This window comes from Phyllobates terribilis, unplaced genomic scaffold (assembly GCF_046119375.1).
Source record: "Phyllobates terribilis strain yellow unplaced genomic scaffold, ASM4611937v1 Scaffold_223__1_contigs__length_3252167, whole genome shotgun sequence".
NCBI lineage: Eukaryota > Metazoa > Chordata > Amphibia > Anura > Dendrobatidae > Phyllobates > Phyllobates terribilis.
In genome coordinates, this window is record NW_027362983.1 from 3221444 (window position 1) to 3246168 (window position 24725).

Below are 24725 nucleotides of genomic sequence, written 5' to 3' on the forward strand. Positions count from 1 at the left end.
ACCAAACTTTTTGGGTTGGGTTCTCTTTTATAGTCTGCAGGCATTAAATGAAAGAAGTCAGTGTTCCAGCAGAAGGAGACAACGTTTCAGAAAAGGCATTGTAGCAAACCAAAAAAGAAATTTTAAGCGCAGCAGAGTAACCAGCGCACATACCTGTTAGCTCAGGTGAGTTTAAAAGGCTGCTGTTGATAACAAGGGCATTTGCTAAATAGATGGTGTGTGTGCAACAATATACTGAAAGGTCAATTATATTGTGCAGCTTATCTCACCACCTGTAGTTATTTAGGTGAAAGCTCCAAAATGCTTGCCTAATATGTCTGTTTATCCAAAAGGAAGTAAAAAGGGAGAGCTAGAAAGATAGCATTGCATCACATTACATGGCAATGCAATGCACAGTTGCTGAAGTTGAACCAAAATGAGCTTGTAATCTGGCTTCTGCAACTTTGAACATGAAAAATCCAATGAGGAGAAGAAAAGCAAAGCCAAAGAGTCCATCCCCAAATCCGACAAACAAGCAAAATGAACAAAAAACATTGAATTCAATTCTTTCTGATTTTAGAAACTGCATTAAAGAAGGGGTGCACCGGTCCTGGAGATACTGCAATACCAGGTCAATGCGTGGAGTGGACAGAGCAAGCTCTTTTTCCATCTCCCTGTTCTAAAAATCCATTTAATATATGGTCCCCAGATAGGGGACGTATCAGATATTAAACTGATAAGAACAGATACTACACTTGATCTTAGCCAAAAGGCCGAGAAGCGATAACCAGAATTGGTTTCAAACTACGGAGCCACCCAAGGATCCTGAAAAGTCCATTTGTGGAGATGAGCTCCTGGACTCCCGTTAAGAAGACATGTTGTCAACCTCTAGATCCCTTACATGCCTGCACTTTTCGGCTTGCTGCTGCTGCAATCCACGCGTTTTAGATCTGCATAACTCCACCTCTTTAAACACAGCACCTTCACCCCCTGCTGTTCCCACCCGCCTCAACACCGTTGGAAGGGAGGAGAACCAATTAAGGCGGGGGGTGGGGTGGAACGAGCAGCTGTCTACCCTTAGCAGGAGGGCTCCTGATTACATACCTCTCCTGCTGCTGCTGCTGCTGGCTGTCCAGCAGCAGACTGAAGGTGGCTGCTGCTGTGCACAGGTATATAAAGGCTCAGAGCCTATTATGACACGCGCAGCCAGCGTTCCATTGCCACATTCCATCTACTGCAGGCAGGATACCTGGCTGGCTGAATGTCGCTGAGAAGCTCACAGAGACCGCCATAAGCAACAGTTTAACAGAATGCCACAGACTAATCAACCAAACTTTTTGGGTTGGGTTCTCTTTTATAGTCTGCAGGCATTAAATGAAAGAAGTCAGTGTTCCAGCAGAAGGAGACAACGTTTCAGAAAAGGCATTGTAGCAAACCAAAAAAGAAATTTTAAGCGCAGCAGAGTAACCAGCGCACATACCTGTTAGCTCAGGTGAGTTTAAAAGGCTGCTGTTGATAACAAGGGCATTTGCTAAATAGATGGTGTGTGTGCAACAATATACTGAAAGGTCAATTATATTGTGCAGCTTATCTCACCACCTGTAGTTATTTAGGTGAAAGCTCCAAAATGCTTGCCTAATATGTCTGTTTATCCAAAAGGAAGTAAAAAGGGAGAGCTAGAAAGATAGCATTGCATCACATTACATGGCAATGCAATGCACAGTTGCTGAAGTTGAACCAAAATGAGCTTGTAATCTGGCTTCTGCAACTTTGAACATGAAAAATCCAATGAGGAGAAGAAAAGCAAAGCCAAAGAGTCCATCCCCAAATCCGACAAACAAGCAAAATGAACAAAAAACATTGAATTCAATTCTTTCTGATTTTAGAAACTGCATTAAAGAAGGGGTGCACCGGTCCTGGAGATACTGCAATACCAGGTCAATGCGTGGAGTGGACAGAGCAAGCTCTTTTTCCATCTCCCTGTTCTAAAAATCCATTTAATATATGGTCCCCAGATAGGGGACGTATCAGATATTAAACTGATAAGAACAGATACTACACTTGATCTTAGCCAAAAGGCCGAGAAGCGATAACCAGAATTGGTTTCAAACTACGGAGCCACCCAAGGATCCTGAAAAGTCCATTTGTGGAGATGAGCTCCTGGACTCCCGTTAAGAAGACATGTTGTCAACCTCTAGATCCCTTACATGCCTGCACTTTTTGGCTTGCTGCTGCTGCAATCCACGCGTTTTAGATCTGCATAACTCCACCTCTTTAAACACAGCACCTTCACCCCCTGCTGTTCCCACCCGCCTCAACACCGTTGGAAGGGAGGAGAACCAATTAAGGCGGGGGGTGGGGTGGAACGAGCAGCTGTCTACCCTTAGCAGGAGGGCTCCTGATTACATACCTCTCCTGCTGCTGCTGCTGCTGGCTGTCCAGCAGCAGACTGAAGGTGGCTGCTGCTGTGCACAGGTATATAAAGGCTCAGAGCCTATTATGACATGCGCAGCCAGCGTTCCATTGCCACATTCCATCTACTGCAGGCAGGATACCTGGCTGGCTGAATGTCGCTGAGAAGCTCACAGAGACCGCCATAAGCAACAGTTTAACAGAATGCCACAGACTAATCAACCAAACTTTTTGGGTTGGGTTCTCTTTTATAGTCTGCAGGCATTAAATGAAAGAAGTCAGTGTTCCAGCAGAAGGAGACAACGTTTCAGAAAAGGCATTGTAGCAAACCAAAAAAGAAATTTTAAGCGCAGCAGAGTAACCAGCGCACATACCTGTTAGCTCAGGTGAGTTTAAAAGGCTGCTGTTGATAACAAGGGCATTTGCTAAATAGATGGTGTGTGTGCAACAATATACTGAAAGGTCAATTATATTGTGCAGCTTATCTCACCACCTGTAGTTATTTAGGTGAAAGCTCCAAAATGCTTGCCTAATATGTCTGTTTATCCAAAAGGAAGTAAAAAGGGAGAGCTAGAAAGATAGCATTGCATCACATTACATGGCAATGCAATGCACAGTTGCTGAAGTTGAACCAAAATGAGCTTGTAATCTGGCTTCTGCAACTTTGAACATGAAAAATCCAATGAGGAGAAGAAAAGCAAAGCCAAAGAGTCCATCCCCAAATCCGACAAACAAGCAAAATGAACAAAAAACATTGAATTCAATTCTTTCTGATTTTAGAAACTGCATTAAAGAAGGGGTGCACCGGTCCTGGAGATACTGCAATACCAGGTCAATGCGTGGAGTGGACAGAGCAAGCTCTTTTTCCATCTCCCTGTTCTAAAAATCCATTTAATATATGGTCCCCAGATAGGGGACGTATCAGATATTAAACTGATAAGAACAGATACTACACTTGATCTTAGCCAAAAGGCCGAGAAGCGATAACCAGAATTGGTTTCAAACTACGGAGCCACCCAAGGATCCTGAAAAGTCCATTTGTGGAGATGAGCTCCTGGACTCCCGTTAAGAAGACATGTTGTCAACCTCTAGATCCCTTACATGCCTGCACTTTTCGGCTTGCTGCTGCTGCAATCCACGCGTTTTAGATCTGCATAACTCCACCTCTTTAAACACAGCACCTTCACCCCCTGCTGTTCCCACCCGCCTCAACACCGTTGGAAGGGAGGAGAACCAATTAAGGCGGGGGGTGGGGTGGAACGAGCAGCTGTCTACCCTTAGCAGGAGGGCTCCTGATTACATACCTCTCCTGCTGCTGCTGCTGCTGGCTGTCCAGCAGCAGACTGAAGGTGGCTGCTGCTGTGCACAGGTATATAAAGGCTCAGAGCCTATTATGACACGCGCAGCCAGCGTTCCATTGCCACATTCCATCTACTGCAGGCAGGATACCTGGCTGGCTGAATGTCGCTGAGAAGCTCACAGAGACCGCCATAAGCAACAGTTTAACAGAATGCCACAGACTAATCAACCAAACTTTTTGGGTTGGGTTCTCTTTTATAGTCTGCAGGCATTAAATGAAAGAAGTCAGTGTTCCAGCAGAAGGAGACAACGTTTCAGAAAAGGCATTGTAGCAAACCAAAAAAGAAATTTTAAGCGCAGCAGAGTAACCAGCGCACATACCTGTTAGCTCAGGTGAGTTTAAAAGGCTGCTGTTGATAACAAGGGCATTTGCTAAATAGATGGTGTGTGTGTAACAATATACTGAAAGGTCAATTATATTGTGCAGCTTATCTCACCACCTGTAGTTATTTAGGTGAAAGCTCCAAAATGCTTGCCTAATATGTCTGTTTATCCAAAAGGAAGTAAAAAGGGAGAGCTAGAAAGATAGCATTGCATCACATTACATGGCAATGCAATGCACAGTTGCTGAAGTTGAACCAAAATGAGCTTGTAATCTGGCTTCTGCAACTTTGAACATGAAAAATCCAATGAGGAGAAGAAAAGCAAAGCCAAAGAGTCCATCCCCAAATCCGACAAACAAGCAAAATGAACAAAAAACATTGAATTCAATTCTTTCTGATTTTAGAAACTACATTAAAGAAGGGGTGCACCGGTCCTGGAGATACTGCAATACCAGGTCAATGCGTGGAGTGGACAGAGCAAGCTCTTTTTCCATCTCCCTGTTCTAAAAATCCATTTAATATATGGTCCCCAGATAGGGGACGTATCAGATATTAAACTGATAAGAACAGATTTTTTTCTTTTTCATTTTGTTCTTATATTTCAGTTGTTATTTCTCTTCTAATATTTCTCTTGCCTTATAATCTGTTCATGCTACAAGGTTCCACAGATGAAAGTTCCATAGACTCTTGGCTCTTTTTTTCCCAATTCTCTTCAGATCTAACAGGTAATAAATATATATTTCACTTAGTGCTAATTTTATGCATTCACTTTCACTTATAAAATCTCTTTTAAAAAGCAATATGTTTCGGACTTTCCATAGCGCATTCTTTATTCCATTTATCATTATCCAAATGACTCTTTCTTTTTCTTTTGATTGACATGTAAAATTTCCATATAAAACTTCTTCGTGATTTAAAAACTTAAGACCAGTAACAAACTTTAAGAGACTTCCAAATTCTTTCCAGACATTTTGGGCATAAAAACAGTTCCAAAAGGTGTGTAAAACTGTTTCCTCTCTAACACAGCCTGTTCTAGGGCATCTTGCAGTATTGCACAATCCCCTTCTGTGTTGAAAAAATCTAACAGGAACACATTCTTGCACTATTGCCCATGCCAAGTCTTTATATTCATTTGTTAGATAAGGTGCATAAGTCATTCTCCAAATTCTTCCACTTTTAGTGTATGTAAAGTTTGCCACTGCTGTCATCGTTTCTTTTCTCTTTGTCTCTAGAGCCAGTCTTCTTGAATTTGACAGCATCTCCACATCTACTTCAGGTAAGTTATAAAGTCTAATTGTTTTTTCTAGTAAGACATATTGTTTTGGCGGTGTAATTAGGACAGGAGAATTTGGGGGCAATGTTATCCACTTTCTTTTCCTAAAGATATCTCCAGCTGCATATCTTAAGTAGAAAGACCAATGAGTTCTTAGATTGGTCATTTTGAAGCAAAAACTAAAGAACTTTAGGTACAAAATTTTTTTGATATTTGGGATATTCTTTCCACCATATTTATGCTGCTTGTACATTGTCTCTCTTCGAACCTTCTCCATTTTTGATCCCCACAGAAAAAGAAAAATTTGTCTCTGGAGAAACTTTACTGTGTTCTCATTCGGGGGGTACACCATACTTAAAAACAACATTATCGGCAACAACAAAGACTTAATGATCAAGTTTTTACCTTCCATTGATAATTTTCTGAGTTTCCATAAACTTATCTTCTTTTGCATTTTCTCCTTCACCAACTGCCAACTTTCTTCTCCATCATTCTTTTTTGTAAACACAACACCTAAAATTTTGATCTTATCACTTCTTATTTTAAGTTGAGGAATCTGCGCATCTGACCAATCACCGAATCCAAGACATTCGCTCTTCTCCAAGTTCAGTTTGAAGGCAGATGCTAAACAGAAAAAATCAGTAGTTCTTACTGCTCTTCTCAGCGATTGTTCTGAGTCGCACAGGATCGTGATGTCATCCATGTACCCCAGTGACTTAGTACTTAGTCCATTTCCACCTGGTATGGGTACACCTTTCACCATCTTATCTTTCCTCAACATTGCCAGTAGAGGCTCGATTGCGCAGATAAAGAGCAGAGGCGAAAGTGGGCATCCTTGTTTGACGCCCGACTTTAGAACAACTTCTGAAGATAAAAAACCATTAATTAAAATCCTGCTAAAACTTCCATCATATAAAAGTGCAATGTGCTTAATAAAAACATCCGGGAATTTCATTTTCTTTAACACAGAATACAGGTACTTATGAGAGACTCTGTCGTACGCTTTCTGGAAATCAAGGGACAGAAGAGCTAGCTTTTGCTTCCTCTCTTGCTGATACCAAATTGCGTCCCGTATAATATTCAAGTTTTCTGCAATTGTACGACCAGGCACACCACATACCTGATCAGGATGCACGACCTTCTCTATCACCTTCTTCATTCTGTTCACCATGATTTTTGCCATAATTTTATAATCTACGTTGAGTAACGTGATTGGTCTCCAGTTCTCTAGATTAGTCTTATCTCCTTTTTTAAAAAGCAGGGTGACCACACCACTTCTCCAAGATTCAGGCAATTTGTCACATAAAAAGACAGCTTTAAAAATCTCAAACAGGTCGTCTTTTAAAATCTCCCAAAAAGTAAGATAAAATTCAATTTGTAGTCCGTCAGTACCCGGTGTTTTTCCTCTAGAAAAGCTTTTGATTGCACTTAGCAGTTCTTCTTCACAGATATCTTCAATCAACAACTCTTGATCTTGCTTTTCAAGGTGATTCTGCAATGAATTAAGAGCATCAGGTAAAAAATCAGCGTCAATTTTCTTTTCGCTAAAAAGATTTTGATAAAAAGTTTGCGCTTTGTCCAACAGTCCATCTTTAGTTGTTTCACCATCAAGTTCTTTAATTAATTCTTTGGGTTCTAAAGATTTTTTGAAAAAGAACCTGGAACATGTTTCATTTTTTTCCATATGTTCTACCTTGGCGTTGAAAATTATTTCTTTGCCTTTCTGTTCAATTGCTTTTTTAATGTCTTCTTTGACTTGTAAAATAACATCCTCCATATCTATCCCTGCATTTCTGAGTTTGTAACCTGTTTGCAGTTTTGTATTCAGGTCTTTAAACCATTTCTGATTCTGTCTGGCCTTCCTTTTGCCAGCTAAGAGAAAAAAATGTCTAATTTGAGACTTCACATACTCCCACCATTCTAGAATTCTTTTGTAATAATGTTTTTTCCCCTGTAGTTTTTTATAAAATTTCAAAAATTCCTCTTTTATACTTTCATCTTCCAGCAGCAGAGTGTTCAACTTCCAGACACCTCGCCCTTTCTCTAGACTGGGCAATTCCAAGTGAGTAATTAACGTTTTGTGGTCAGAAAAGATGTTACCTGTTAGATCCACTTTATTCACTTTAAAACTCTGTGATGTCAGAACAAAGTCAATTCTTGATTTTAGAAGATTGTTCTCCCAAGTGTATCCTGGTTCAGAGGTATTCTTTACTCTCCAGACATCATTCAGGCAAGTATCGTCGATTAGATTTTTTAACTGCATCTCAGTTTTGTCTTTCCTTCTAGTACCTGATGTCCTATTTTCATCAGACCGGATACAATTGAAGTCACCGCCAACCACAGTTGGTGTAGGACCAGGTATAAAGAGTTTGATGATATCTAATAAACTGAATCTTTCCTCTTTAATCGGAGATGCATAAACATTAATCAGCTTGAACTCGGATCCACAGTAACTCACATTAACAACTAGTGCACGTCCAGGTTCAACTTCAGTGAACGAGGTAACCTTAAAGTCTTTGTTTTTAAACAGGACGCCAACACCAGTAGCACGCGATCCATTTTCACCGGACCAGATGGAAGGTCCGTTCGCCCAATCTTCCCTTAGTTTGTTATAGTTAGGGTCATGGTCAATGCCGCATTCTTGAAGTAAAAAAATATCAGCATCTAAAGTCATCAGGTAAGAAAATAAAGCAGCTCTCTTGACAGAGCCCTTTAAACTCCTCACATTTAGTGAGGTAATTTTGAGTGTAGCCATAAATCATTTAAACAGAGCTTGAGTCCGTATCTGACATGAATCCGACCGGGGTAGAGGGACCCGCAGAAACGTCCGTGTCTGAGAATTCCTCGATGTTCACCGGATCAGATGGGTTTACAGGTTTAGGAACTGAGATGATCGGTTTAGGTGAGTAATTAGGGAGGACTATTTTCAAACGCCCAGCAGGTCTTTTGCTGGCGCTCTCTCCCTTAAACAAACTCGACTTCTCCTTTTTCCTTTTCCTCAAAACCTCCACGTCAATGTTAATCTCCTCCTCCTCCTCCTCACCACCAGCCTCCTTAGAAGACTCCTCTCCCATCTCCACTTCAGACTCAGCTGGATTCTCCTCCACCACATGACCATCTGGACTCTCCGACCAATCCTTGAGAACAATGCTATCCCCAGGCGGGTCCCCAGCAGTGTCCTTGGGCGGATCCCCAGAAGGGTTCCCGGGAGGGTCCTTGGATTTGTCTGTTTGTTCTTCAGGACTGGACCGCTTCGGAGGGGCTCCCCCCCGAGCTGCATCTGCATAGCTGAAGGTCTTTTTTCTCAACGGACAATCCCGAAAAGAGTGCCCAGGGATACGGCAGATATTACAGATCATCTGATTTGGGCAGTTCAGAGTGACATGTCCTTTTTGATAGCACTTCTTGCAAAGAGCGTTCTCCTCCTTGCAGCTCTCAAAGGAATGCCCAAAGTCCATACATTTTCTGCAGAAGATAGGCATCCCTGGATAGAAGAGTCTTCCTCTCTCTCTGCCAATCAGGAAGCTCTGAGGCGGATGAATGAGTCCACCAATTCCCAAACCTTCTCTCAGCTTCACGATGAACTTGTATTTTCCGGTCCACAACCTCTCAGAGTTCATGATTTTGTGAGAAAAGTGGACCTCAGAGCAATAGTTATGCAGAAACGCAGCCACATCCTTTTCAGAGACATGCGGATTGCTCATATGAACCCCCACAGACTTCTCTTCTGCCAGGCAGAGGGTCACAAAACACAGTCCTTTAAGATCTTCCTCCTGAAGTCTCAGCTTGATCTGATGGTAAAAATTCTGAGATGCCACTTCAGAGGTCAGGGTAAGCAAAAAGCGTCCAGGAGCATCTTGAAGTGCCAGAATGTTCTCCCTTTTCACCTGCAGGATCTCAAGCAGGACCTTCCTCACGAAGAAAGACAGGGAGAACTTGTCACGGGCTCGCTCTTCAACTTCAATCTTGAAAGAGTTCTTGATCTTCAAGTCGCCAGCTCCAGCAGAACGGAGAGTAGCCGATGTCGCCATCGCCATATTCAGATAAGTCGATCGCCTTCTTGGTTCTCTTCAGCACGCACACCCCCTATAGCAGCAGGAGGCTTAAGACAGTAGAACTGCCGATGCCTCAAGGCCGAGGATGCGATAGGCTTTGGAGTCTTCCAGCAACAACACTTGGTCGTAGCCAAAAGGCCGAGAAGCGATAACCAGAATTGGTTTCAAACTACGGAGCCACCCAAGGATCCTAAAAAGTCCATTTGTGGAGATGAGCTCCTGGACTCCCGTTAAGAAGACATGTTGTCAACCTCTAGATCCCTTACATGCCTGCACTTTTCGGCTTGCTGCTGCTGCAATCCACGCGTTTTAGATCTGCATAACTCCACCTCTTTAAACACAGCACCTTCACCCCCTGCTGTTCCCACCCGCCTCAACACCGTTGGAAGGGAGGAGAACCAATTAAGGCGGGGGGTGGGGTGGAACGAGCAGCTGTCTACCCTTAGCAGGAGGGCTCCTGATTACATACCTCTCCTGCTGCTGCTGCTGCTGGCTGTCCAGCAGCAGACTGAAGGTGGCTGCTGCTGTGCACAGGTATATAAAGGCTCAGAGCCTATTATGACACGCGCAGCCAGCGTTCCATTGCCACATTCCATCTACTGCAGGCAGGATACCTGGCTGGCTGAATGTCGCTGAGAAGCTCACAGAGACCGCCATAAGCAACAGTTTAACAGAATGCCACAGACTAATCAACCAAACTTTTTGGGTTGGGTTCTCTTTTATAGTCTGCAGGCATTAAATGAAAGAAGTCAGTGTTCCAGCAGAAGGAGACAACGTTTCAGAAAAGGCATTGTAGCAAACCAAAAAAGAAATTTTAAGCGCAGCAGAGTAACCAGCGCACATACCTGTTAGCTCAGGTGAGTTTAAAAGGCTGCTGTTGATAACAAGGGCATTTGCTAAATAGATGGTGTGTGTGCAACAATATACTGAAAGGTCAATTATATTGTGCAGCTTATCTCACCACCTGTAGTTATTTAGGTGAAAGCTCCAAAATGCTTGCCTAATATGTCTGTTTATCCAAAAGGAAGTAAAAAGGGAGAGCTAGAAAGATAGCATTGCATCACATTACATGGCAATGCAATGCACAGTTGCTGAAGTTGAACCAAAATGAGCTTGTAATCTGGCTTCTGCAACTTTGAACATGAAAAATCCAATGAGGAGAAGAAAAGCAAAGCCAAAGAGTCCATCCCCAAATCCGACAAACAAGCAAAATGAACAAAAAACATTGAATTCAATTCTTTCTGATTTTAGAAACTGCATTAAAGAAGGGGTGCACCGGTCCTGGAGATACTGCAATACCAGGTCAATGCGTGGAGTGGACAGAGCAAGCTCTTTTTCCATCTCCCTGTTCTAAAAATCCATTTAATATATGGTCCCCAGATAGGGGACGTATCAGATATTAAACTGATAAGAACAGATACTACACTTGATCTTAGCCAAAAGGCCGAGAAGCGATAACCAGAATTGGTTTCAAACTACGGAGCCACCCAAGGATCCTGAAAAGTCCATTTGTGGATATGAGCTCCTGGACTCCCGTTAAGAAGACATGTTGTCAACCTCTAGATCCCTTACATGCCTGCACTTTTCGGCTTGCTGCTGCTGCAATCCACGCGTTTTAGATCTGCATAACTCCACCTCTTTAAACACAGCACCTTCACCCCCTGCTGTTCCCACCCGCCTCAACACCGTTGGAAGGGAGGAGAACCAATTAAGGCGGGGGGTGGGGTGGAACGAGCAGCTGTCTACCCTTAGCAGGAGGGCTCCTGATTACATACCTCTCCTGCTGCTGCTGCTGCTGGCTGTCCAGCAGCAGACTGAAGGTGGCTGCTGCTGTGCACAGGTATATAAAGGCTCAGAGCCTATTATGACACGCGCAGCCAGCGTTCCATTGCCACATTCCATCTACTGCAGGCAGGATACCTGGCTGGCTGAATGTCGCTGAGAAGCTCACAGAGACCGCCATAAGCAACAGTTTAACAGAATGCCACAGACTAATCAACCAAACTTTTTGGGTTGGGTTCTCTTTTATAGTCTGCAGGCATTAAATGAAAGAAGTCAGTGTTCCAGCAGAAGGAGACAACGTTTCAGAAAAGGCATTGTAGCAAACCAAAAAAGAAATTTTAAGCGCAGCAGAGTAACCAGCGCACATACCTGTTAGCTCAGGTGAGTTTAAAAGGCTGCTGTTGATAACAAGGGCATTTGCTAAATAGATGGTGTGTGTGCAACAATATACTGAAAGGTCAATTATATTGTGCAGCTTATCTCACCACCTGTAGTTATTTAGGTGAAAGCTCCAAAATGCTTGCCTAATATGTCTGTTTATCCAAAAGGAAGTAAAAAGGGAGAGCTAGAAAGATAGCATTGCATCACATTACATGGCAATGCAATGCACAGTTGCTGAAGTTGAACCAAAATGAGCTTGTAATCTGGCTTCTGCAACTTTGAACATGAAAAATCCAATGAGGAGAAGAAAAGCAAAGCCAAAGAGTCCATCCCCAAATCCGACAAACAAGCAAAATGAACAAAAAACATTGAATTCAATTCTTTCTGATTTTAGAAACTGCATTAAAGAAGGGGTGCACCGGTCCTGGAGATACTGCAATACCAGGTCAATGCGTGGAGTGGACAGAGCAAGCTCTTTTTCCATCTCCCTGTTCTAAAAATCCATTTAATATATGGTCCCCAGATAGGGGACGTATCAGATATTAAACTGATAAGAACAGATACTACACTTGATCTTAGCCAAAAGGCCGAGAAGCGATAACCAGAATTGGTTTCAAACTACGGAGCCACCCAAGGATCCTGAAAAGTCCATTTGTGGAGATGAGCTCCTGGACTCCCGTTAAGAAGACATGTTGTCAACCTCTAGATCCCTTACATGCCTGCACTTTTCGGCTTGCTGCTGCTGCAATCCACGCGTTTTAGATCTGCATAACTCCACCTCTTTAAACACAGCACCTTCACCCCCTGCTGTTCCCACCCGCCTCAACACCGTTGGAAGGGAGGAGAACCAATTAAGGCGGGGAGTGGGGTGGAACGAGCAGCTGTCTACCCTTAGCAGGAGGGCTCCTGATTACATACCTCTCCTGCTGCTGCTGCTGCTGGCTGTCCAGCAGCAGACTGAAGGTGGCTGCTGCTGTGCACAGGTATATAAAGGCTCAGAGCCTATTATGACACGCGCAGCCAGCGTTCCATTGCCACATTCCATCTACTGCAGGCAGGATACCTGGCTGGCTGAATGTCGCTGAGAAGCTCACAGAGACCGCCATAAGCAACAGTTTAACAGAATGCCACAGACTAATCAACCAAACTTTTTGGGTTGGGTTCTCTTTTATAGTCTGCAGGCATTAAATGAAAGAAGTCAGTGTTCCAGCAGAAGGAGACAACGTTTCAGAAAAGGCATTGTAGCAAACCAAAAAAGAAATTTTAAGCGCAGCAGAGTAACCAGCGCACATACCTGTTAGCTCAGGTGAGTTTAAAAGGCTGCTGTTGATAACAAGGGCATTTGCTAAATAGATGGTGTGTGTGCAACAATATACTGAAAGGTCAATTATATTGTGCAGCTTATCTCACCACCTGTAGTTATTTAGGTGAAAGCTCCAAAATGCTTGCCTAATATGTCTGTTTATCCAAAAGGAAGTAAAAAGGGAGAGCTAGAAAGATAGCATTGCATCACATTACATGGCAATGCAATGCACAGTTGCTGAAGTTGAACCAAAATGAGCTTGTAATCTGGCTTCTGCAACTTTGAACATGAAAAATCCAATGAGGAGAAGAAAAGCAAAGCCAAAGAGTCCATCCCCAAATCCGACAAACAAGCAAAATGAACAAAAAACTTTGAATTCAATTCTTTCTGATTTTAGAAACTGCATTAAAGAAGGGGTGCACCGGTCCTGGAGATACTGCAATACCAGGTCAATGCGTGGAGTGGACAGAGCAAGCTCTTTTTCCATCTCCCTGTTCTAAAAATCCATTTAATATATGGTCCCCAGATAGGGGACGTATCAGATATTAAACTGATAAGAACAGATACTACACTTGATCTTAGCCAAAAGGCCGAGAAGCGATAACCAGAATTGGTTTCAAACTACGGAGCCACCCAAGGATCCTGAAAAGTCCATTTGTGGAGATGAGCTCCTGGACTCCCGTTAAGAAGACATGTTGTCAACCTCTAGATCCCTTACATGCCTGCACTTTTCGGCTTGCTGCTGCTGCAATCCACGCGTTTTAGATCTGCATAACTCCACCTCTTTAAACACAGCACCTTCACCCCCTGCTGTTCCCACCCGCCTCAACACCGTTGGAAGGGAGGAGAACCAATTAAGGCGGGGGGTGGGGTGGAACGAGCAGCTGTCTACCCTTAGCAGGAGGGCTCCTGATTACATACCTCTCCTGCTGCTGCTGCTGCTGGCTGTCCAGCAGCAGACTGAAGGTGGCTGCTGCTGTGCACAGGTATATAAAGGCTCAGAGCCTATTATGACACGCGCAGCCAGCGTTCCATTGCCACATTCCATCTACTGCAGGCAGGATACCTGGCTGGCTGAATGTCGCTGAGAAGCTCACAGAGACCGCCATAAGCAACAGTTTAACAGAATGCCACAGACTAATCAACCAAACTTTTTGGGTTGGGTTCTCTTTTATAGTCTGCAGGCATTAAATGAAAGAAGTCAGTGTTCCAGCAGAAGGAGACAACGTTTCAGAAAAGGCATTGTAGCAAACCAAAAAAGAAATTTTAAGCGCAGCAGAGTAACCAGCGCACATACTTGTTAGCTTAGGTGAGTTTAAAAGGCTGCTGTTGATAACAAGGGCATTTGCTAAATAGATGGTGTGTGTGCAACAATATACTGAAAGGTCAATTATATTGTGCAGCTTATCTCACCACCTGTAGTTATTTAGGTGAAAGCTCCAAAATGCTTGCCTAATATGTCTGTTTATCCAAAAGGAAGTAAAAAGGGAGAGCTAGAAAGATAGCATTGCATCACATTACATGGCAATGCAATGCACAGTTGCTGAAGTTGAACCAAAATGAGCTTGTAATCTGGCTTCTGCAACTTTGAACATGAAAAATCCAATGAGGAGAAGAAAAGCAAAGCCAAAGAGTCCATCCCCAAATCCGACAAACAAGCAAAATGAACAAAAAACATTGAATTCCATTCTTTCTGATTTTAGAAACTGCATTAAAGAAGGGGTGCACCGGTCCTGGAGATACTGCAATACCAGGTCAATGCGTGGAGTGGACAGAGCAAGCTCTTTTTCCATCTCCCTGTTCTAAAAATCCATTTAATATATGGTCCCCAGATAGGGGACGTATCAGATATTAAACTGATAAGAACAGATACTACACTTGATCTTAGCCAAAAGGCCGAGAAGCGATAACCAGAATTGGTTTCAAACTACGGAGCCACCCAAGGATCCTGAAAAGTCCATTTGTGGAGATGAGCTCCTGGACTCCCGTTAAGAAGACATGTTGTCAACCTCTAGATCCCTTACATGCCTGCACTTTTCGGCTTGCTGCTGCTGCAATCCACGCGTTTTAGATCTGCATAACTCTACCTCTTTAAACACAGCACCTTCACCCCCTGCTGTTCCCACCCGCCTCAACACCGTTGGAAGGGAGGAGAACCAATTAAGGCGGGGGGTGGGGTGGAACGAGCAGCTGTCTACCCTTAGCAGGAGGGCTCCTGATTACATACCTCTCCTGCTGCTGCTGCTGCTGGCTGTCCAGCAGCAGACTGAAGGTGGCTGCTGCTGTGCACAGGTATATAAAGGCTCAGAGCCTATTATGACACGCGCAGCCAGCGTTCCATTGCCACATTCCATCTACTGCAGGCAGGATACCTGGCTGGCTGAATGTCGCTGAGAAGCTCACAGAGACCGCCATAAGCAACAGTTTAACAGAATGCCACAGACTAATCAACCAAACTTTTTGGGTTGGGTTCTCTTTTATAGTCTGCAGGCATTAAATGAAAGAAGTCAGTGTTCCAGCAGAAGGAGACAACGTTTCAGAAAAGGCATTGTAGCAAACCAAAAAAGAAATTTTAAGCGCAGCAGAGTAACCAGCGCACATACCTGTTAGCTCAGGTGAGTTTAAAAGGCTGCTGTTGATAACAAGGGCATTTGCTAAATAGATGGTGTGTGTGCAACAATATACTGAAAGGTCAATTATATTGTGCAGCTTATCTCACCACCTGTAGTTATTTAGGTGAAAGCTCCAAAATGCTTGCCTAATATGTCTGTTTATCCAAAAGGAAGTAAAAAGGGAGAGCTAGAAAGATAGCATTGCATCACATTACATGGCATGCAATGCACAGTTGCTGAAGTTGAACCAAAATGAGCTTGTAATCTGGCTTCTGCAACTTTGAACATGAAAAATCCAATGAGGAGAAGAAAAGCAAAGCCAAAGAGTCCATCCCCAAATCCGACAAACAAGCAAAATGAACAAAAAACATTGAATTCAATTCTTTCTGATTTTAGAAACTGCATTAAAGAAGGGGTGCACCGGTCCTGGAGATACTGCAATACCAGGTCAATGCGTGGAGTGGACAGAGCAAGCTCTTTTTCCATCTCCCTGTTCTAAAAATCCATTTAATATATGGTCCCCAGATAGGGGACGTATCAGATATTAAACTGATAAGAACAGATACTACACTTGATCTTAGCCAAAAGGCCGAGAAGCGATAACCAGAATTGGTTTCAAACTACGGAGCCACCCAAGGATCCTGAAAAGTCCATTTGTGGAGATGAGCTCCTGGACTCCCGTTAAGAAGACATGTTGTCAACCTCTAGATCCCTTACATGCCTGCACTTTTCGGCTTGCTGCTGCTGCAATCCACGCGTTTTAGATCTGCATAACTCCACCTCTTTAAACACAGCACCTTCACCCCCTGCTGTTCCCACCCGCCTCAACACCGTTGGAAGGGAGGAGAACCAATTAAGGCGGGGGGTGGGGTGGAACGAGCAGCTGTCTACCCTTAGCAGGAGGGCTCCTGATTACATACCTCTCCTGCTGCTGCTGCTGCTGGCTGTCCAGCAGCAGACTGAAGGTGGCTGCTGCTGTGCACAGGTATATAAAGGCTCAGAGCCTATTATGACACGCGCAGCCAGCGTTCCATTGCCACATTCCATCTACTGCAGGCAGGATACCTGGCTGGCTGAATGTCGCTGAGAAGCTCACAGAGACCGCCATAAGCAACAGTTTAACAGAATGCCACAGACTAATCAACCAAACTTTTTGGGTTGGGTTCTCTTTTATAGTCTGCAGGCATTAAATGAAAGAAGTCAGTGTTCCAGCAGAAGGAGACAACGTTTCAGAAAAGGCATTGTAGCAAACCAAAAAAGAAATTTTAAGCGCAGCAGAGTAACCAGCGCACATACCTGTTAGCTCAGGTGAGTTTAAAAGGCTGCTGTTGATAACAAGGGCATTTGCTAAATAGATGGTGTGTGTGCAACAATATACTGAAAGGTCAATTATATTGTGCAGCTTATCTCACCACCTGTAGTTATTTAGGTGAAAGCTCCAAAATGCTTGCCTAATATGTCTGTTTATCCAAAAGGAAGTAAAAAGGGAGAGCTAGAAAGATAGCATTGCATCACATTACATGGCAATGCAATGCACAGTTGCTGAAGTTGAACCAAAATGAGCTTGTAATCTGGCTTCTGCAACTTTGAACATGAAAAATCCAATGAGGAGAAGAAAAGCAAAGCCAAAGAGTCCATCCCCAAATCCGACAAACAAGCAAAATGAACAAAAAACATTGAATTCAATTCTTTCTGATTTTAGAAACTGCATTAAAGAAGGGGTGCACCGGTCCTGGAGATACTGCAATACCAGGTCAATGCGTGGAGTGGACAGAGCAAGCTCTTTTTCCATCTCCCTGTTCTAAAAATCCATTTAATATATGGTCCCCAGATAGGGGACGTATCAGATATTAAACTGATAAGAACAGATACTACACTTGATCTTAGCCAAAAGGCCGAGAAGCGATAACCAGAATTGGTTTCAAACTACGGAGCCACCCAAGGATCCTGAAAAGTCCATTTGTGGAGATGAGCTCCTGGACTCCCGTTAAGAAGACATGTTGTCAACCTCTAGATCCCTTACATGCCTGCACTTTTCGGCTTGCTGCTGCTGCAATCCACGCGTTTTAGATCTGCATAACTCCACCTCTTTAAACACAGCACCTTCACCCCCTGCTGTTCCCACCCGCCTCAACACCGTTGGAAGGGAGGAGAACCAATTAAGGCGGGGGGTGGGGTGGAACGAGCAGCTGTCTACCCTTAGCAGGAGGGCTCCTGATTACATACCTCTCCTGCTGCTGCTGCTGCTGGCTGTCCAGCAGCAGACTGAAGGTGGCTGCTGCTGTGCACAGGTATATAAAGGCTCAGAGCCTATTATGACACGCGCAGCCAGCGTTCCATTGCCACATTCCATCTACTGCAGGCAGGATACCTGGCTGGCTGAATGTCGCTGAGAAGCTCACAGAGACCGCCATAAGCAACAGTTTAACAGAATGCCACAGACTAATCAACCTAACTTTTTGGGTTGGGTTCTCTTTTATAGTCTGCAGGCATTAAATGAAAGAAGTCAGTGTTCCAGCAGAAGGAGACAACGTTTCAGAAAAGGCATTGTAGCAAACCAAAAAAGAAATTTTAAGCGCAGCAGAGTAACCAGCGCACATACCTGTTAGCTCAGGTGAGTTTAAAAGGCTGCTGTTGATAACAAGGGCATTTGCTAAATAGATGGTGTGTGTGCAACAATATACTGAAAGGTTAATTATATTGTGCAGCTTATCTCACCACCTGTAGTTATTTAGGTGAAAGCTCCAAAATGCTTGCCTAATATGTCTGTTTATCCAAAAGGAAGTAAAAAGGGAGAGCTAGAAAGATAGCATTGCATCACATTACATGGCAATGCAATGCACAGTTGCTGAAGTTGAACCAAAATGAGCTTGTAATCTGGCTTCTGCAACTTTGAACATGAAAAATCCAATGAGGAGAAGAAAAGCAAAGCCAAAGAGTCCATCCCCAAATCCGACAAACAAGCAAAATGAACAAAAAACATTGAATTCAATTCTTTCTGATTTTAGAAACTGCATTAAAGAAGGGGTGCACCGGTCCTGGAGATACTGCAATACCAGGTCAATGCGTGGAGTGGACAGAGCAAGCTCTTTTTCCATCTCCCTGTTCTAAAAATCCATTTAATATATGGTCCCCAGATAGGGGACGTATCAGATATTAAACTGATAAGAACAGATACTACACTTGATCTTAGCCAAAAGGCCGAGAAGCGATAACCAGAATTGGTTTCAAACTACGGAGCCACCCAAGGATCCTGAAAAGTCCATTTGTGGAGATGAGCTCCTGGACTCCCGTTAAGAAGACATGTTGTCAACCTCTAGATCCCTTACATGCCTGCACTTTTCGGCTTGCTGCTGCTGCAATCCACGCGTTTTAGATCTGCATAACTCCACCTCTTTAAACACAGCACCTTCACCCCCTGCTGTTCCCACCCGCCTCAACACCGTTGGAAGGGAGGAGAACCAATTAAGGCGGGGGGTGGGGTGGAACGAGCAGCTGTCTACCCTTAGCAGGAGGGCTCCTGATTACATACCTCTCCTGCTGCTGCTGCTGCTGGCTGTCCAGCAGCAGACTGAAGGTGGCTGCTGCTGTGCACAGGTATATAAAGGCTCAGAGCCTATTACGACACGCGCAGCCAGCGTTCCATTGCCACATTCCATCTACTGCAGGCAGGATACCTGGCTGGCTGAATGTCGCTGAGAAGCTCACAGAGACCGCCATAAGCAACAGTTTAACAGAATGCCACAGACTAATCAACCAAACTTTTTGGGTTGGGTTCTCTTTTATAGTCTGCAGGCATTAAATGAAAGAAGTCAGTGTTCCAGCAGAAGGAGACAACGTTTCAGAAAAGGCATTGTAGCAAACCAAAAAAGAAATTTTAAGCGCAGCAGAGTAACCAGCGCACATACCTGTTAGCTCAGGTGAGTTTAAAAGGCTGCTGTTGATAACAAGGGCATTTGCTAAATAGATGGTGTGTGTGCAACAATATACTGAAAGGTCAATTATATTGTGCAGCTTATCTCACCACCTGTAGTTATTTAGGTGAAAGCTCCAAAATGCTTGCCTAATATGTCTGTTTATCCAAAAGGAAGTAAAAAGGGAGAGCTAGAAAGATAGTGTAGCACCCTGAGGATTCGGCTGCTACAGGGGTATTGCACCTCAACCCAGAGGTGTGATATTCCACTCCCGGGCAAGGATGGAGTGTGGATCTGAGCTCGGTAGGCTGCATGCACTACACACATCCCATTTCCGAGGAGCAGACCGACGGTACTCCCACTTAGAAATGTGCAGGTACGACCGAGTCTGTTCCTGGCTGGAGTGGGAGGGGGGTGGAACATCCCATGTAGTGTAGGGGCAGATAGGGGGTGCAGTCTGGGTAGAGATAGGAGCTCATTGGGTGCTGGTCACCTGAGCTCACACATAGAGGGTGTATATAAGGTGGGCACCAACTAAGAACAGGGTCAGATGCAGAGAACAAGTCAGGAGCAGAGGAGAAGAAGGACCCAGAGTGAGAGAGGAGAAGAGAGAGAAAGACCCAGAGGGGGAAACAGCAGAGAGGACCCAAGAACCCAAATTAAAGCACCGGGTGAGGAGTCGGCATCAGGGTACCGGAACCCAAGCTGGTGGGGGTAAAAACATTCCCCAGCCAGAGACCGGAGACCGTGGGCAGCGTTTGCCACGGTCACCCACCACATCCACCCCGAAGGCACACCACATGAAGGGTCAGGGAACCCAGGGCCAAGGGTGTCCCAACAGAAGGCCCGAGGGAGCTGGACCTAGGTGGATCACTGGTGGGGACGGCCAGAGAACGGGACAGAAGGAGAGCTCAGGGCCACGCTCCGGACTTGTTTGGGGGTTGGCTGGATCCAGGACCTGGTGGACGCAGCACGGCTCGGGTGGTCACTCGAAGCTGGAGTGACCAGTACAACATCTGCAGTAAGTAAACACCCTTAACTGCACAACCCGACTCTGTCTTCATTGCCGTCTGCACTGCACCACCACAACCCCCATCCTCTGCACCTGTCCCCTCTGAGGCTATACCCCTCCCGTTGGGGGTTATCCCACCAAGCTGCGCACCCACCATCAGCCTCAGCGGACCCTGCTGCAGCGGCGGCCACAGTGACCGCATCACAACGGGTGGCGTAGTCGACACAAAAGAACTCTTAATAACATCTGTAGGACTGCCACATAACACTGAGTTTGACGCCCTGGGCACGGGCCGGGTCACAGCCGCTCGGAGACTACAACCCCCCATCTGTTCCGGTGCCGGGTATTCCCCTCAAAAAGGAATATGTCCCAGGGGGCGCGTCAATAGCATTGCATCACATTACATGGCAATGCAATGCACAGTTGCTGAAGTTGAACCAAAATGAGCTTGTAATCTGGCTTCTGCAACTTTGAACATGAAAAATCCAATGAGGAGAAGAAAAGCAAAGCCAAAGAGTCCATCCCCAAATCCGACAAACAAGCAAAATGAACAAAAAACATTGAATTCAATTCTTTCTGATTTTAGAAACTGCATTAAAGAAGGGGTGCACCGGTCCTGGAGATACTGCAATACCAGGTCAATGCGTGGAGTGGACAGAGCAAGCTCTTTTTCCATCTCCCTGTTCTAAAAATCCATTTAATATATGGTCCCCAGATAGGGGACGTATCAGATATTAAACTGATAAGAACAGATACTACACTTGATCTTAGCCAAAAGGCCGAGAAGCGATAACCAGAATTGGTTTCAAACTACGGAGCCACCCAAGGATCCTGAAAAGTCCATTTGTGGAGATGAGCTCCTGGACTCCCGTTAAGAAGACATGTTGTCAACCTCTAGATCCCTTACATGCCTGCACTTTTCGGCTTGCTGCTGCTGCAATCCACGCGTTTTAGATCTGCATAACTCCACCTCTTTAAACACAGCACCTTCACCCCCTGCTGTTCCCACCCGCCTCAACACCGTTGGAAGGGAGGAGAACCAATTAAGGCGGGGGGTGGGGTGGAACGAGCAGCTGTCTACCCTTAGCAGGAGGGCTCCTGATTACATACCTCTCCTGCTGCTGCTGCTGCTGGCTGTCCAGCAGCAGACTGAAGGTGGCTGCTGCTGTGCACAGGTATATAAAGGCTCAGAGCCTATTATGACACGCGCAGCCAGCGTTCCATTGCCACATTCCATCTACTGCAGGCAGGATACCTGGCTGGCTGAATGTCGCTGAGAAGCTCACAGAGACCGCCATAAGCAACAGTTTAACAGAATGCCACAGACTAATCAACCAAACTTTTTGGGTTGGGGTCTCTTTTATAGTCTGCAGGCATTAAATGAAAGAAGTCAGTGTTCCAGCAGAAGGAGACAACGTTTCAGAAAAGGCATTGTAGCAAACCAAAAAAGAAATTTTAAGCGCAGCAGAGTAACCAGCGCACATACCTGTTAGCTCAGGTGAGTTTAAAAGGCTGCTGTTGATAACAAGGGCATTTGCTAAATAGATGGTGTGTGTGCAACAATATACTGAAAGGTCAATTATATTGTGCAGCTTATCTCACCACCTGTAGTTATTTAGGTGAAAGCTCCAAAATGCTTGCCTAATATGTCTGTTTATCCAAAAGGAAGTAAAAAGGGAGAGCTAGAAAGATAGCATTGCATCACATTACATGGCAATGCAATGCACAGTTGCTGAAGTTGAACCAAAATGAGCTTGTAATCTGGCTTCTGCAACTTTGAACATGAAAAATCCAATGAGGAGAAGAAAAGCAAAGCCAAAGAGTCCATCCCCAAATCCGACAAACAAGCAAAATGAACAAAAAACATTGAATTCAATTCTTTCTGATTTTAGAAACTGCATTAAAGAAGGGGTGCACCGGTCCTGGAGATACTGCAATACCAGGTCAATGCGTGGAGTGGACAGAGCAAGCTCTTTTTCCATCTCCCTGTTCTAAAAATCCATTTAATATATGGTCCCCAGATAGGGGACGTATCAGATATTAAACTGATAAGAACAGATTTTTTTTTTTTTTTTTTTTTTTCTCCTCAGACGAGGAAATTCCACAGTCTATGAAAACCAGACAAAGGAAAATTCCATCAAAACAGCTGCGTCAAATCCAATACGCAATTTGCTGTCCCCATCATCATCGGAAATATTTATTTCATATTTCAAAACAACAATAACAAAAATCAAGAGGTACTAACAATATATCTCCACTTTTTAACTTTCCATATTCCCTCTGCATCCACTTCCCCTCTCCTCTTTTTGTCCCATAGGAAACACACATACATCTTCCCCAAAATCACCTTCACACTATCCTTTACAGCAATTTCCTTCCTTTTAAACACATACACATTCCTCACATCCCATAACACTTCCTTTATACATGCAAGCATCAACCACAAGACTCTTTCCTTCGTCCCATCACATATTCCCAAACCAAACATAAACAACTCAAAAGACAACAAATTCACACCACACAATTCTTTACACAAAGGCCCCATTCTCCCAATCACATCTCTAGCATACTGGCAATTCCAAAAAACATGCAACACACTTTCCCTTCCACCACAGCCATTTCTTGGACACATTTCACTCCTCACCAAACCTCTATTCCTCTGAAACTCTCTCACAGGTAATACTCCATGTAAAGACTGCCACACAACTTCACTCTGTTTGTTGGTCATACCACTCATCCGCACTTTCTTCCAAACCTTCTGCACATCACCACCCCTAACCATATTTATTCCACATTCTACCTCTCTACATTCAATCATCCTATACACAGCCTTCTTATTCTCCAGCAATCTCACATCTGCATCACACAGTTCATACCTCACCAAAAACTTATAAACCCACACATACCATACAGGCACCTCAAAAGCAATCGGACATCGCAAATCCCTTTCTTGCCACTTTAAACGAAACAAATACGCTCCAAATAAATACCTACACATAGATGAAAACTTTCCATCCTCCCTAATCACTTTCAAAACAAACACAACGATATTCACACCAAAAAACACGTCCAAATTCGGAAAACCCAAACCACCTTTTTCCACTCTTTTAACCAAAATTTCTCTCCTAGCTCTCTCCATTTTCGAGTTCCACAAAAAAACAAATAAAATTCTATTCAAGCTTCTCATACACATATATCCTGGTGGAAATACTACCGCAATATATAAAAATATTGGCAACACCACACTCTTAACAATTAAAATCTTCCCAAAAAAGGATAAACTCCTCAATTTCCAAAAATTCAACTTCTGCTCAACTTTTCCTTTCGCATCATCCCAACTTTCTTTCCCATCCAAACTCTCTGAAAACTTCACACCCAAAACTTTAATAGGTCCATTCACTACATTCACACCTACATCCCTACTTAAACTTCCGCCTCCAAAACCCTTACACTCACTCTTTTCCCAATTCACTTTAAACGCAGATGCACCACAAAAAATAGACACTAACAACTTCACCCGCCTCACCGAACATTCAGAATCACATAATACACACACGTCATCCATATAACCACTCACTTTCCATTCTTTTCCTCCACCTCCCGGCACTTGCACACCACGAATTACCTTATCTTTCCTCAGCATACACAACAATGGCTCAATTGCACAAATAAATGCTACAGGGGACAAAGGACACCCCTGTCGCACACCCGAAAACACATTCACTTTCCTACCCACATACCCATTCATTAAAACACAGCTATAAACACCCGCATACAAACTTCTCACTCGCCCAACAAAATCAGCCGGAAAACCCATTTTTAACAACACTCTGAACAAAAAACCATGCGACAACCTATCATAAGCCTTTTCAAAATCCAAACTTAACAAAAATACACTCTTCTTACGACCCATGCAATCCCATAGACAATCTCTTAACATACACACACACTCGTGAATCCGCCTCCCAGGTACCGCACAACACTGCTCATCCCCAATCACACTCTCTATCACATCACGCATCCTATTAGCCATAAGTTTTGCATAGATTTTATAATCACAATTAAGTAACGTTATTGGCCTCCAATTCCTCAGACTTTTCAAATCCCCTTTCTTAGGAATTAACACAACCATACCTGCACGCATACTCTCAGCCACCTCCATGTTTCCCCACATATACTTACATACATCCACAAAGTCCTTACCAATCACACCCCACATCACACGATAAAATTCTACTGGGAGGCCATCCTCCCCCGGCGTCTTATTCAAAGCCATACTACACATAACCTTCCATACCTCATCACCAGTCACCTCACCCA

The 24725-nt window shown here is 44.0% G+C and overlaps 13 non-coding genes across 13 annotated transcripts; all 13 read right to left on the minus strand.

Annotated features, from left to right (window-relative positions):
- Positions 1-573: 573 nt before the first annotated feature.
- LOC141214832 (U2 spliceosomal RNA) lies at positions 574-764 on the minus strand. Its single transcript, XR_012284025.1, has one exon. It is a non-coding gene; the product is annotated as a U2 spliceosomal RNA (small nuclear RNA).
- A 1115-nt stretch (positions 765-1879) lies between these two features.
- LOC141214833 (U2 spliceosomal RNA) lies at positions 1880-2070 on the minus strand. Its single transcript, XR_012284026.1, has one exon. It is a non-coding gene; the product is annotated as a U2 spliceosomal RNA (small nuclear RNA).
- A 1115-nt stretch (positions 2071-3185) lies between these two features.
- Positions 3186-3376, minus strand: LOC141214834 (U2 spliceosomal RNA). The gene has a single exon (XR_012284027.1). It is a non-coding gene; the product is annotated as a U2 spliceosomal RNA (small nuclear RNA).
- A 1115-nt stretch (positions 3377-4491) lies between these two features.
- Positions 4492-4673, minus strand: LOC141214957 (U2 spliceosomal RNA). The gene has a single exon (XR_012284136.1). It is a non-coding gene; the product is annotated as a U2 spliceosomal RNA (small nuclear RNA).
- A 5993-nt stretch (positions 4674-10666) lies between these two features.
- On the minus strand, positions 10667-10857 carry LOC141214835 (U2 spliceosomal RNA). Its single transcript, XR_012284028.1, has one exon. It is a non-coding gene; the product is annotated as a U2 spliceosomal RNA (small nuclear RNA).
- A 1115-nt stretch (positions 10858-11972) lies between these two features.
- LOC141214836 (U2 spliceosomal RNA) lies at positions 11973-12163 on the minus strand. The gene has a single exon (XR_012284029.1). It is a non-coding gene; the product is annotated as a U2 spliceosomal RNA (small nuclear RNA).
- Positions 12164-13278: 1115 nt separating this feature from the next.
- On the minus strand, positions 13279-13469 carry LOC141214838 (U2 spliceosomal RNA). The gene has a single exon (XR_012284031.1). It is a non-coding gene; the product is annotated as a U2 spliceosomal RNA (small nuclear RNA).
- Positions 13470-14584: 1115 nt separating this feature from the next.
- Positions 14585-14775, minus strand: LOC141214839 (U2 spliceosomal RNA). Its single transcript, XR_012284032.1, has one exon. It is a non-coding gene; the product is annotated as a U2 spliceosomal RNA (small nuclear RNA).
- Positions 14776-15889: 1114 nt separating this feature from the next.
- Positions 15890-16080, minus strand: LOC141214840 (U2 spliceosomal RNA). Its single transcript, XR_012284033.1, has one exon. It is a non-coding gene; the product is annotated as a U2 spliceosomal RNA (small nuclear RNA).
- A 1115-nt stretch (positions 16081-17195) lies between these two features.
- Positions 17196-17386, minus strand: LOC141214841 (U2 spliceosomal RNA). The gene has a single exon (XR_012284034.1). It is a non-coding gene; the product is annotated as a U2 spliceosomal RNA (small nuclear RNA).
- Positions 17387-18501: 1115 nt separating this feature from the next.
- Positions 18502-18692, minus strand: LOC141214842 (U2 spliceosomal RNA). The gene has a single exon (XR_012284035.1). It is a non-coding gene; the product is annotated as a U2 spliceosomal RNA (small nuclear RNA).
- Positions 18693-21005: 2313 nt separating this feature from the next.
- On the minus strand, positions 21006-21196 carry LOC141214843 (U2 spliceosomal RNA). The gene has a single exon (XR_012284036.1). It is a non-coding gene; the product is annotated as a U2 spliceosomal RNA (small nuclear RNA).
- Positions 21197-22311: 1115 nt separating this feature from the next.
- LOC141214964 (U2 spliceosomal RNA) lies at positions 22312-22505 on the minus strand. The gene has a single exon (XR_012284142.1). It is a non-coding gene; the product is annotated as a U2 spliceosomal RNA (small nuclear RNA).
- Positions 22506-24725: the final 2220 nt, after the last annotated feature.